Genomic DNA, 8,771 nt, shown 5'->3' on the forward strand with positions numbered 1-8,771 from the left:
TTTTTGAACACTTGTGCTTTCATTTTCATTTGTTTGCATTAATCTTTTAAATTCTTCTTTGATTTAATAATTGGCACATTCATTCTTTAGTAGGGTGCTCTTAACCTCCAAGTGTTTGAGTTCCTTCCAAAATTTCTGTTGTAATTGAGTTCAAGTTTCAAATTATTGTGGCCTAAAAATATGCATGAAATGATCCCAATCTTTTGGTAGTGGTTAAGACCTGATATTTGACCCAGCATGTGATCTATTCTGGAGATTGTTCCAAGTGCACTTGAAAAGAATGTGTATTCTATTGCATTAGGATGGAATGCTCCATATATATCTGTGAAGTCCATCTGGCCCAGTGTGTCATTCAAAGCCCTTGTTTCCTTGTTGATCTTCTGCTTAGATGATCTGTTCATTGCTGTGAGTGGGATGTTGAACTCCCCTACTAGGATTGTGTTATTATTAATGTATTTCTTTATTTGGTTATTAATTCCTTGATGTAATTGTCTGCTCCAAATTGGGAGCATAAATATTTGTAATTGTTAGATCTTCTTGTTCGATAGAACCTTTAATTATGATATGCTCTCCCTCTTCATCTCTTACTATAGTCTTTGGATTAAAATCTAATCTATATGATATAGGGATTGCTACCCCATCTTTCTTGAGCTCCATTTGCATGGTAAATAGTTCTCCACTCATTTTCAGTCTGAAGATGTCTTTAGGTCTAAAATGAGTCTCTTGCAGACAGCATATGGATGGGTCCTATTTTGTTTTGTTTTTAATCCAGTCCGATACCCTGTGTCTTTTGATTGGAGTAATTAGCCCATTTACATTCAGAGTAACTATTGGAAGATATGAATTGACTGCCATTGTATTACCTGTAAAGTCCCTGCTTCTATAGATTGCATTTCTGATCTAGGTTACTCTTGGGCTCTCTCTTCGCCTAAAGGATCCCCCTTAATCATTTTTGCAGGGCTGGCTTGGTGGTCTCATATTCTTACAATTCCTGTCTGTCCTGGAAGCTCTTAATTTTTCCTTCCATTCTGAATGACAGCCTTGCTGGAGAAAGTATTCTTGGATGTGTGCTTTGCTCATTTAGTACCCTGAATATATCATGCCACCCTTTTTGGGCCTACCAGGTCTCTGTGGATAGGTCTGCTGTCAATCTCATACTTTTCTCCCTATATGTTAGGAATCTCTTGTCTGGAACTGCTTTCAGGATTTTCTCCTTATCTCTGAAATTCACAAGCTTAACTATTATATATCAGGGTCTTCTTCTCTTTTTATTGATTTTGGGAAGGGTCCTCTCTACCTTTTGGATATGAAAGCATGTTTTCTTCCCCAGATTAGGGAAATTCTCAGCTATTATTTCCTCAAATATACCTTTTGGCTCTCTCTCTCTCTTTGTACCCTTGGGCACTCCAATAATTCTGATTTGTTTTTCTTCATGGCATCATTTATCTCTTTTGTTTTATTTATTTTTTCATAAGAGACACAGAAAGAGAGAGACAGAGACATAAGTAGAGGGAGAAGCAGGCTCCATGCAGGGAGCCCAACACAGGACTTGATCCTAGGACCCCAGGATCATGCCCTGAGCTGAAGGTAGACACCTAACCACTGAGCCACCCAGGCATCCCACACCATTTATCTCTTGGAGCCTCTCCTCATGTGCTATCAGTTGTTTTTCTCTCTTTTCCTCAGCTTCCTTTCTTTCCATTAATTTGTCTTCTATGTCACTTATTCTCTCTTCTGCCTCATTTACTCTGTATGTTAAAGCATCCAATATAGCCTGCATATCAGAATATTTTTAATTATGGCCTGATTAGATCTTATTTCTGAAGAGATTAATCTAAGAGATTATCTGAAGTCTTCTATGCTTTTTTCAAGCCCAGCTAGTAACTTTATAATTGTTATTCTGAACTCCATGTCTGACATTTTACTTAAATCCATATCCATTAGATCTGTAGCAGATAGTATTACCTTGATTCATTCTTTTGTTGTGAACTTCCTTCTAGTCATTTTGTCCAGTGAAGAATGGAAGAACAAGTGAACTGAATCAAAAATATCAATCATGACTCAAGCAAAACACAGAGTAGACAAATCTGAAGAGGTCAAAAACCAGAAAGGAAAAGAAAAAGCCAAAGAAAAAGACAAAAAGAAAAAGAAAAAAGGGGGAATATAATCTCACAGAGTGGACAAAACAGGGTGATCCATTTGGTCCTGAGTGCATTTGTATATTTTGGTTTATTTCTAGAAGATACTAAATTCTAAAAGTATAAAGAAAGTAAGTAAGTAAGTAAGTAAGTAAGTAAATAAATAAATAAATAAATAAATAAATAAATAAATAAATAAATAAGCTTACATATACAAATATGTATTCCAGTCCTTTGCAGGGTCCCAACACAGAGAACTGTCATCCAATTGGGTCACAGTTGGTGGTTTATGGCAACCGGGGCTGAAAGCCCCCTCTTGGGCTTCTGAACTAAACCAATTTCCTGGCTACAATGCTTGGGAACTTTGTCGCTCTGGAGTCCCTGTTCTTTCAGTGCCTCTGGGGATCTTGAACCACACTGTCCCACCTGGCATTCTTCCCCACTTCCCCTGAGCACCTTTCAGGCAGAGAAGTCCTTTTCTGGAGCAAAGCTCTAAAGGTCCGTATTTTGAGCTCCAGGGCTATATATCACTTTTTGGTAGCCGATTCATAGAGGCTCCTTTCCCCCACCATTTATCTTCTGGTATATCCCCTCCGTTTCTCTTTTCTGCACTCCCACCTTGCAAAAAGTGGTCACTTTTCTATTTGTACATTTCCAGCCTTTCTTTTCTTATATCTCAGATTGAATTCATAGATGTTCAGGATGATTTGATAGTTACCCAACTAAATTAAAGGGACCAGATGAAATGAGGACCACTAACTACTCTTTCACCATTTTCCTGATAGAAGCAAATTAAAGTATAACTAATATACAGTGTCGTTATATTACTCTCAAGTGTAAAATATAATGATTCAACATTTCCGTACATTTCTCAGGGTTTCATCAAGGTAAGTGGACATTTAATTCCTTTTATCTATTTTACCTTATTGGCCCACCCACCTCCCCTTTGGCAAACATCAGTTTGTTCCTTGTATTTAAGAGTCTGGAGTGGGTTTCCTCCCTTTGTTTGTTCATTTGTTTTATTTCCTGAACTCTGCATATAAGTGAAATCATATGGTATTTGTCTCCCTTTAATTGACAGGTTTCACTTAGCATTATTCCCTTTAGGTCTACCCATGTTGTTATAAATGGCAAGATTTTTCTTTTCAATGGCTGATTAATATTACATTATCTACACATAACACATCTTCTTTATCCATTCATCTATTTGTGGACACATGGGTTGCTTCCAATCCTGGCTCTTTTATATAATGCTAAAATAGCCCTATGTGTGCATATAGCTTTCCAAATTCATGTAAATAAGAAGCTTTTGAATAGTAAAGGAAACCTACAACAAATGCAAAAAGCTACCTACTAAATTGGAAAAGATATTTGCGAATGATATATCTAATAAGTGCTTAATATCCAAACTATATAAGGAACTTATACAACTCAACACCAAAATAAAAAAAATCCATTTAAAAAATGGGCAGGGGCCCACAGGTACATGAAAAGATGCTCAGCATCACTAATCATCAAGGAAATGCAAATTAAAAATACAATGAAGTATCACTTTACACTTCTCAGAATGGCTAAAATTAAAAGACAAGAAATAACAAGTCTTGGCTAGGACATAGAAAGAAAGGAACCATCATGCACTGTTGGTATGAATGTAAATTGATGTAGCCACTACAGAAAACTGTGTTCAGGTGCCTAAAAAAAATTAGAAATAGAATTACCGTATGGTTTTTGTATTTCGATGACTGGATATTTACTCAAAGAAAACAAAAACACATTTTCTAGTTTCCTTTAATAATTATTGTTTTAAAGCTAATAAGCAGCTACAGACACAACTGAAAAGTAGAAAAGTTATTTAAAAAAAAGAGGAGAAAGCAAAAGACACATCCTTTACTCCACAATACGGAGCTGTATTAGTGTCCTCCCTCACCAAATCCCATGGGAGGCCGAACTTTCCATGTGCTCAAGAGGACTCTCCATTTTTTGTGCAGGAGGATGATACTGCATTCAAGTGTGATGATATCAAACCAAATATGTATTGGCAATGCTGAGTTCAAGTCTAAAGTTCATGCCCTAACTTCAGTGGGGTTAAGTGACCAGGCTGTGCTGGATCCCATAGCCAAAGTAGATAGCAAACCCAATCAGCATCCAGGCACCAAATAAGGCCCAGGTGCCAGCTGTCAGCTGCATCATTAGGTAAATATTCAGAAAGATGCTCAAGAGTGGGAAGAGAGGCAGAAGAGGTACCTTAAAGTGAAGGGCAGTGGAGCTCTGTGGCTGTCTCCAGATGACCCCAGTGATCCCAGCGATGAGTACCAGGAGGAGCACAACCACTATGATCCACACTAGGTCTCCAGAAAGCAGACCTGGCCACTGAGTCAGCACCAGGCAAAGCAGAGTCAGCAGCAGAACAAGCAGGGAGGAGCAAACAGAGACAACCTGGCCAGAGAGTGGAGTGGGGGTGGAGCTGTTCGGAAAAAATAGACTAGATAGAGTCAGCTTCTCTGTCATAGGTCCATTCTCCTCCAGTACCTGTGCTTCGTTTTCCTCATTCTTCCTCTCAGGCTGATACCTGAGGATGAGTACACAAATAGCAACAAGAGAGTGAGATATCAGGGACCCAACTACATCGATGTCCACAAGATAAGTGAGTCCAAAGAAGAATGTCACGACTGCTGCAATAACACAAATGATCACGATGACCACAACCTGGGTGAATATGCCAACATAGGTCCTGGCAAGGGCATAGAATAGGAGGCCATCGTCTGCCATCATCTTTATATGACTATATATGGGGACTGTAAAGTTTAAGAGGCGTGCAGAAAGAATACAGAAAAATCCGAAAGTTATAACATAGAAGGCAGGGACCCAGCCAATATGGAGAAATACCTCAGGCAAGGGGCTACCAGGTCGAAGCTGGTAGTAAGGCACCATAAGTGTAAGTGCTGCAGAGATACCAAAATACAACAAAGAGCTGATGAACAGTGAAATCACAATGCCCATAGGGATAGAATGCTGGGGATTCTGGGCTACTTTACCTCTGCTCACAATGCTGTCAAAACCAACAAAAGCATAGAAGCAGGTAGCTGCGCCACGGAAAATCCCCTGGAAGCCAAAAGGCATGAATCCTCCAGAGCCCAGAGGGCTCAAACTAGAGGTGTCATTGAGCCCAGCCTTCATGTAGTCCTCTTCTGTGAGTTTCCAGTTGCGCAGATCTCCCTTAATGATGCCAGAGATGATGACAAAACTGAGAAAGAAAACTTTAACCAATGTGAACCATTTGGAAATCTGGGAAAACTCAAAAACCCCCAGATTCCGGAATTCAATGAGGAAGAACACAAAACCCATAACAAAGAAGCCTAGATATTTTTCAAAGACACGGGAAACATATGATGAAATGTTCTCAGTCAGGGTCTCAGATATCTGGTCCCCACGTAGGTTGTCAAAAATTAACATCCACACCCAACCCAACACAACTCCATCAGCAACAAGGAAGAGGAGGAGGTTCCAGCCAGTGACAAAAGCACCAAGTTCACCTACAGTGACATAGGTGTAGACATATGCAGAGTCAGCATGAGGAATCCGGATACTCAACTCTGCATAGCACAGCCCAGCCAACAACGAGGCTAGGCCAGCCACCAAAAAGCAGATCACAATCGAAGGTCCTGCTTGATTACTGATCACCTCCCCAGCCAGGACATATACACCTATACCCACTGTGCGGTCCACACCCAGGGTCACTAAATCCAGTGTGTTCAAATATCTGATCTGGGTCACATCTTGCTTCAATGTACGTCTGCGTACCAGCTTTTGACCAAATCTGCGAAGTGCCTGACACAGCATTCCAGCTGGAATTGAAGAGGATTCAATGATCAGCGCTGTAGCAAGCCCAGAGTGGAGAGAGTCTGTGATCTGATTCCGTGAGGCTGAGTTAAGCTGAAATGGGTTGGGGCTGCTGAGTTCCTTTGCTCAGGCTTCAAAGATGCTGCTTCATATTTCATCTGGTACGTGCTGTCATTCCATAATGCCTAAGTAAATGGTAAATATTTACTGAACAATGGTGTTAAACCAACCAACCATAGCTCAGAAGTCCCATGTAACCTGTCGCAGCCCAAAAGTCACAGAAACTGACTCTAAAGGACACCATAGACAAATCAACCCTGCTTTCCCTACAGAAAAAAGTACCAAATATCTCCAACATTCTGCTTTTTTAAAAAAAGATTTTATTTATTTATTTGAAGAGAGAGAGAGGGCACTCATATGCATGTGTGCATGCACGCGCGCACACACACACATACACAAAAGGGGGGCAGGGGTAGAGGGAGAGGCAGAAGTAGACTGACTCCCTGCTGAGCAAGAAGCTCCAAGCAGGGCTCAATCCCAGGCCCCTGAGACCATGACCTGAGCCCAAGGCAGAATTTTAACTACCTAAGCCACTCAGGCACCCCCTAATATTCTGCTCTTTTACATACTACATAACTTATTCCAATTTGGGTATGTCTGACACCTCTAGCTTCATGTACTAATTAAGCTGTAAGATACAGCGGGGCATGAATGTATTGTGCAATAATTCACATGCGGGGTGTGTGCGCTGTGCTTGAGCATGAGATATGACACATTAATTCATGGATTAGTGGGCCTCACTGTAATTGCAGACCCATTTTTAAAAATCATCTGTTGTTAATATACAAATATTGGTCCTCCAGCCTTAAAATCCTTAGCCCCTACATCACCTAGCCAAGATCAGATGGCACTTTGGCCCCCTAGCCCTCATTCTGCCTCATCCATTCAGCTCTACTGATGGCCAAGAGTGTATAGTCCACCCCTCCCTTTCCCTACCTAGTCCCGCAGAGGTGCTGTGAACAGAGAGGAGTGAGGAGGAAGGGGCAGGGTCTTCATAACCACCTGCAAGAAGGAGAGGACCAGGCTGCCTGGGAAAGAAATGCTAGAGAAATGGGGGCAACAGCCACCCCACATCCAGGATTGAGAAGGGAGAGGAGCCAGGAAGGTGGTTTTGGGAATTCTGACATTCAATACACCTCACCCAAAGTACCCAGGCAAAATTCACTACAGTTTTTGTGTCCACAGTTATGAGAATGTGATGGGCAGGGAGAAAAAAATGTCACCTAGCTCAATAGCTCATGACCTAAACAATTCCTTCTGTCTCCTCCCTCTCTGGGCTCCAGGAGAGAAGGTGAGCTCACTTCTGCAGACAGTTTCCTCACTGGCAACTCTGTGCTCTGTACACACCTGCAATATCTGTAATGTCAGATTCCATGAGCCTGGAGACCAAGGTCTGTGCTTTGAGCTTCTATTTTAACCCTCACTTGTAACTCCCTATGAGTTTTTCATAAGGAGTTATTTTTAACTCCCACAAACCATTGTCTGAATATGCAAAATATTTTAATGAAGGAACACCACATGTGGTTCTTCTTTCCCCATCCTCTGCTGTTATTCAAATGGTCCCCTCCTCAAGGGAAGCAAGGCTTTGGATATAGAATTCACAGCAATGGCCTGGAAATGAGTAGTGGAGAAGAGAATAAAGTCACGTGGCCCCCACCCTCCTCCCTACTCAAGCTTTGGTTAAGAGAGAACTTTAGGAATGTTGCCAGAGGTATTGAAAGACAGAAAGATCAAGTCTAATTGAAAAGTCTTCTCTATAGATGGATTATGGATAGCTAGGCCATCTACCTAGAAATCTATCTCGGATTTGCCATTCACCTGTTTCAATGTTATATTTTATTTTAATTTTTTTATTGGAGTTCAATTTGCCAACATTTATTTTTTATTTTTTTTTTTTCAATTTGCCAACATTTAGCATAACACTCAGTGCTCATTCCGCCAAGTGCCCCTCTCAGTGCCCATCACGCAGTCACACCAACCCCCCCCCCCCGCCCACCTCCCTTTCCTTTTTTTTTTTTTTTTAAAGATTTTATTTATTTATTCATGAGATACAGAAAGAGACAGAGTGAGGGAGAGAGAGAGAGAGAGAGGATGAGGCAGAGACACAGGCAGAGGGAGATGCAGACTCCATTAAGGGAGCCCAATGTGGGACTCGATCCCAGGTCTCCAGAATCAGGCTCTGGGCTGAAGGCTGTGCTAAACCACTGAGCCACCCAGGGCTGCCCCCACCTCCCTTTTCACTACCTGTTGTTCATTTCCCAGAGTTAGGTGTCTCTCGTGGTTTCTCACCCTCATTGATATTTTCACTCATTGTCTCTCCTTTCCCTTTATTCCCTTTCACTAATTTTTATATTCCCCAAATGAATAAGACCATATAATGTTTGTCTTCTCCGATTGACTTACTTCAATCAGCATAAGTTCCATCCAAGTTGAAGCAAATGGTGGGTATTTAACAACAAGCAGTGAGGTAGATAGGGAGAGTCGATTCTTTTTTTTTTTTTTTTTAATTCAATGTAGTTAACATATAGTGTATTATTAGCTTCAGGGATAGAATTTAGTTGTATAGGACACCCAGTGCTCATTATAACAAGTGCCCTCCTTAATGCCCATCACTCAGTTACCTCATCCCCCCACTCCCCACCTAATCAGCAGCCCTGGGTTTGTTTCCTACAGTTAAGAGTCTCTTATGGTTTACTTATCTCTCTGTTTTACATTCCCTTAGGTCATCTGTTT

General features: G+C 41.0%; 1 pseudogene; it reads right to left on the reverse strand.

Moving 5' to 3' along the window:
• Positions 1-3,910: 3,910 nt before the first annotated feature.
• The window catches only part of LOC140617380 (cationic amino acid transporter 3 pseudogene), a 28,555-nt pseudogene continuing 23,694 nt past the window's right edge, over positions 3,911-8,771 (reverse strand).

The sequence above is a fragment of the Canis lupus genome, chromosome 25, assembly GCF_048164855.1.
Source record: "Canis lupus baileyi chromosome 25, mCanLup2.hap1, whole genome shotgun sequence".
Lineage (NCBI taxonomy): Eukaryota > Metazoa > Chordata > Mammalia > Carnivora > Canidae > Canis > Canis lupus.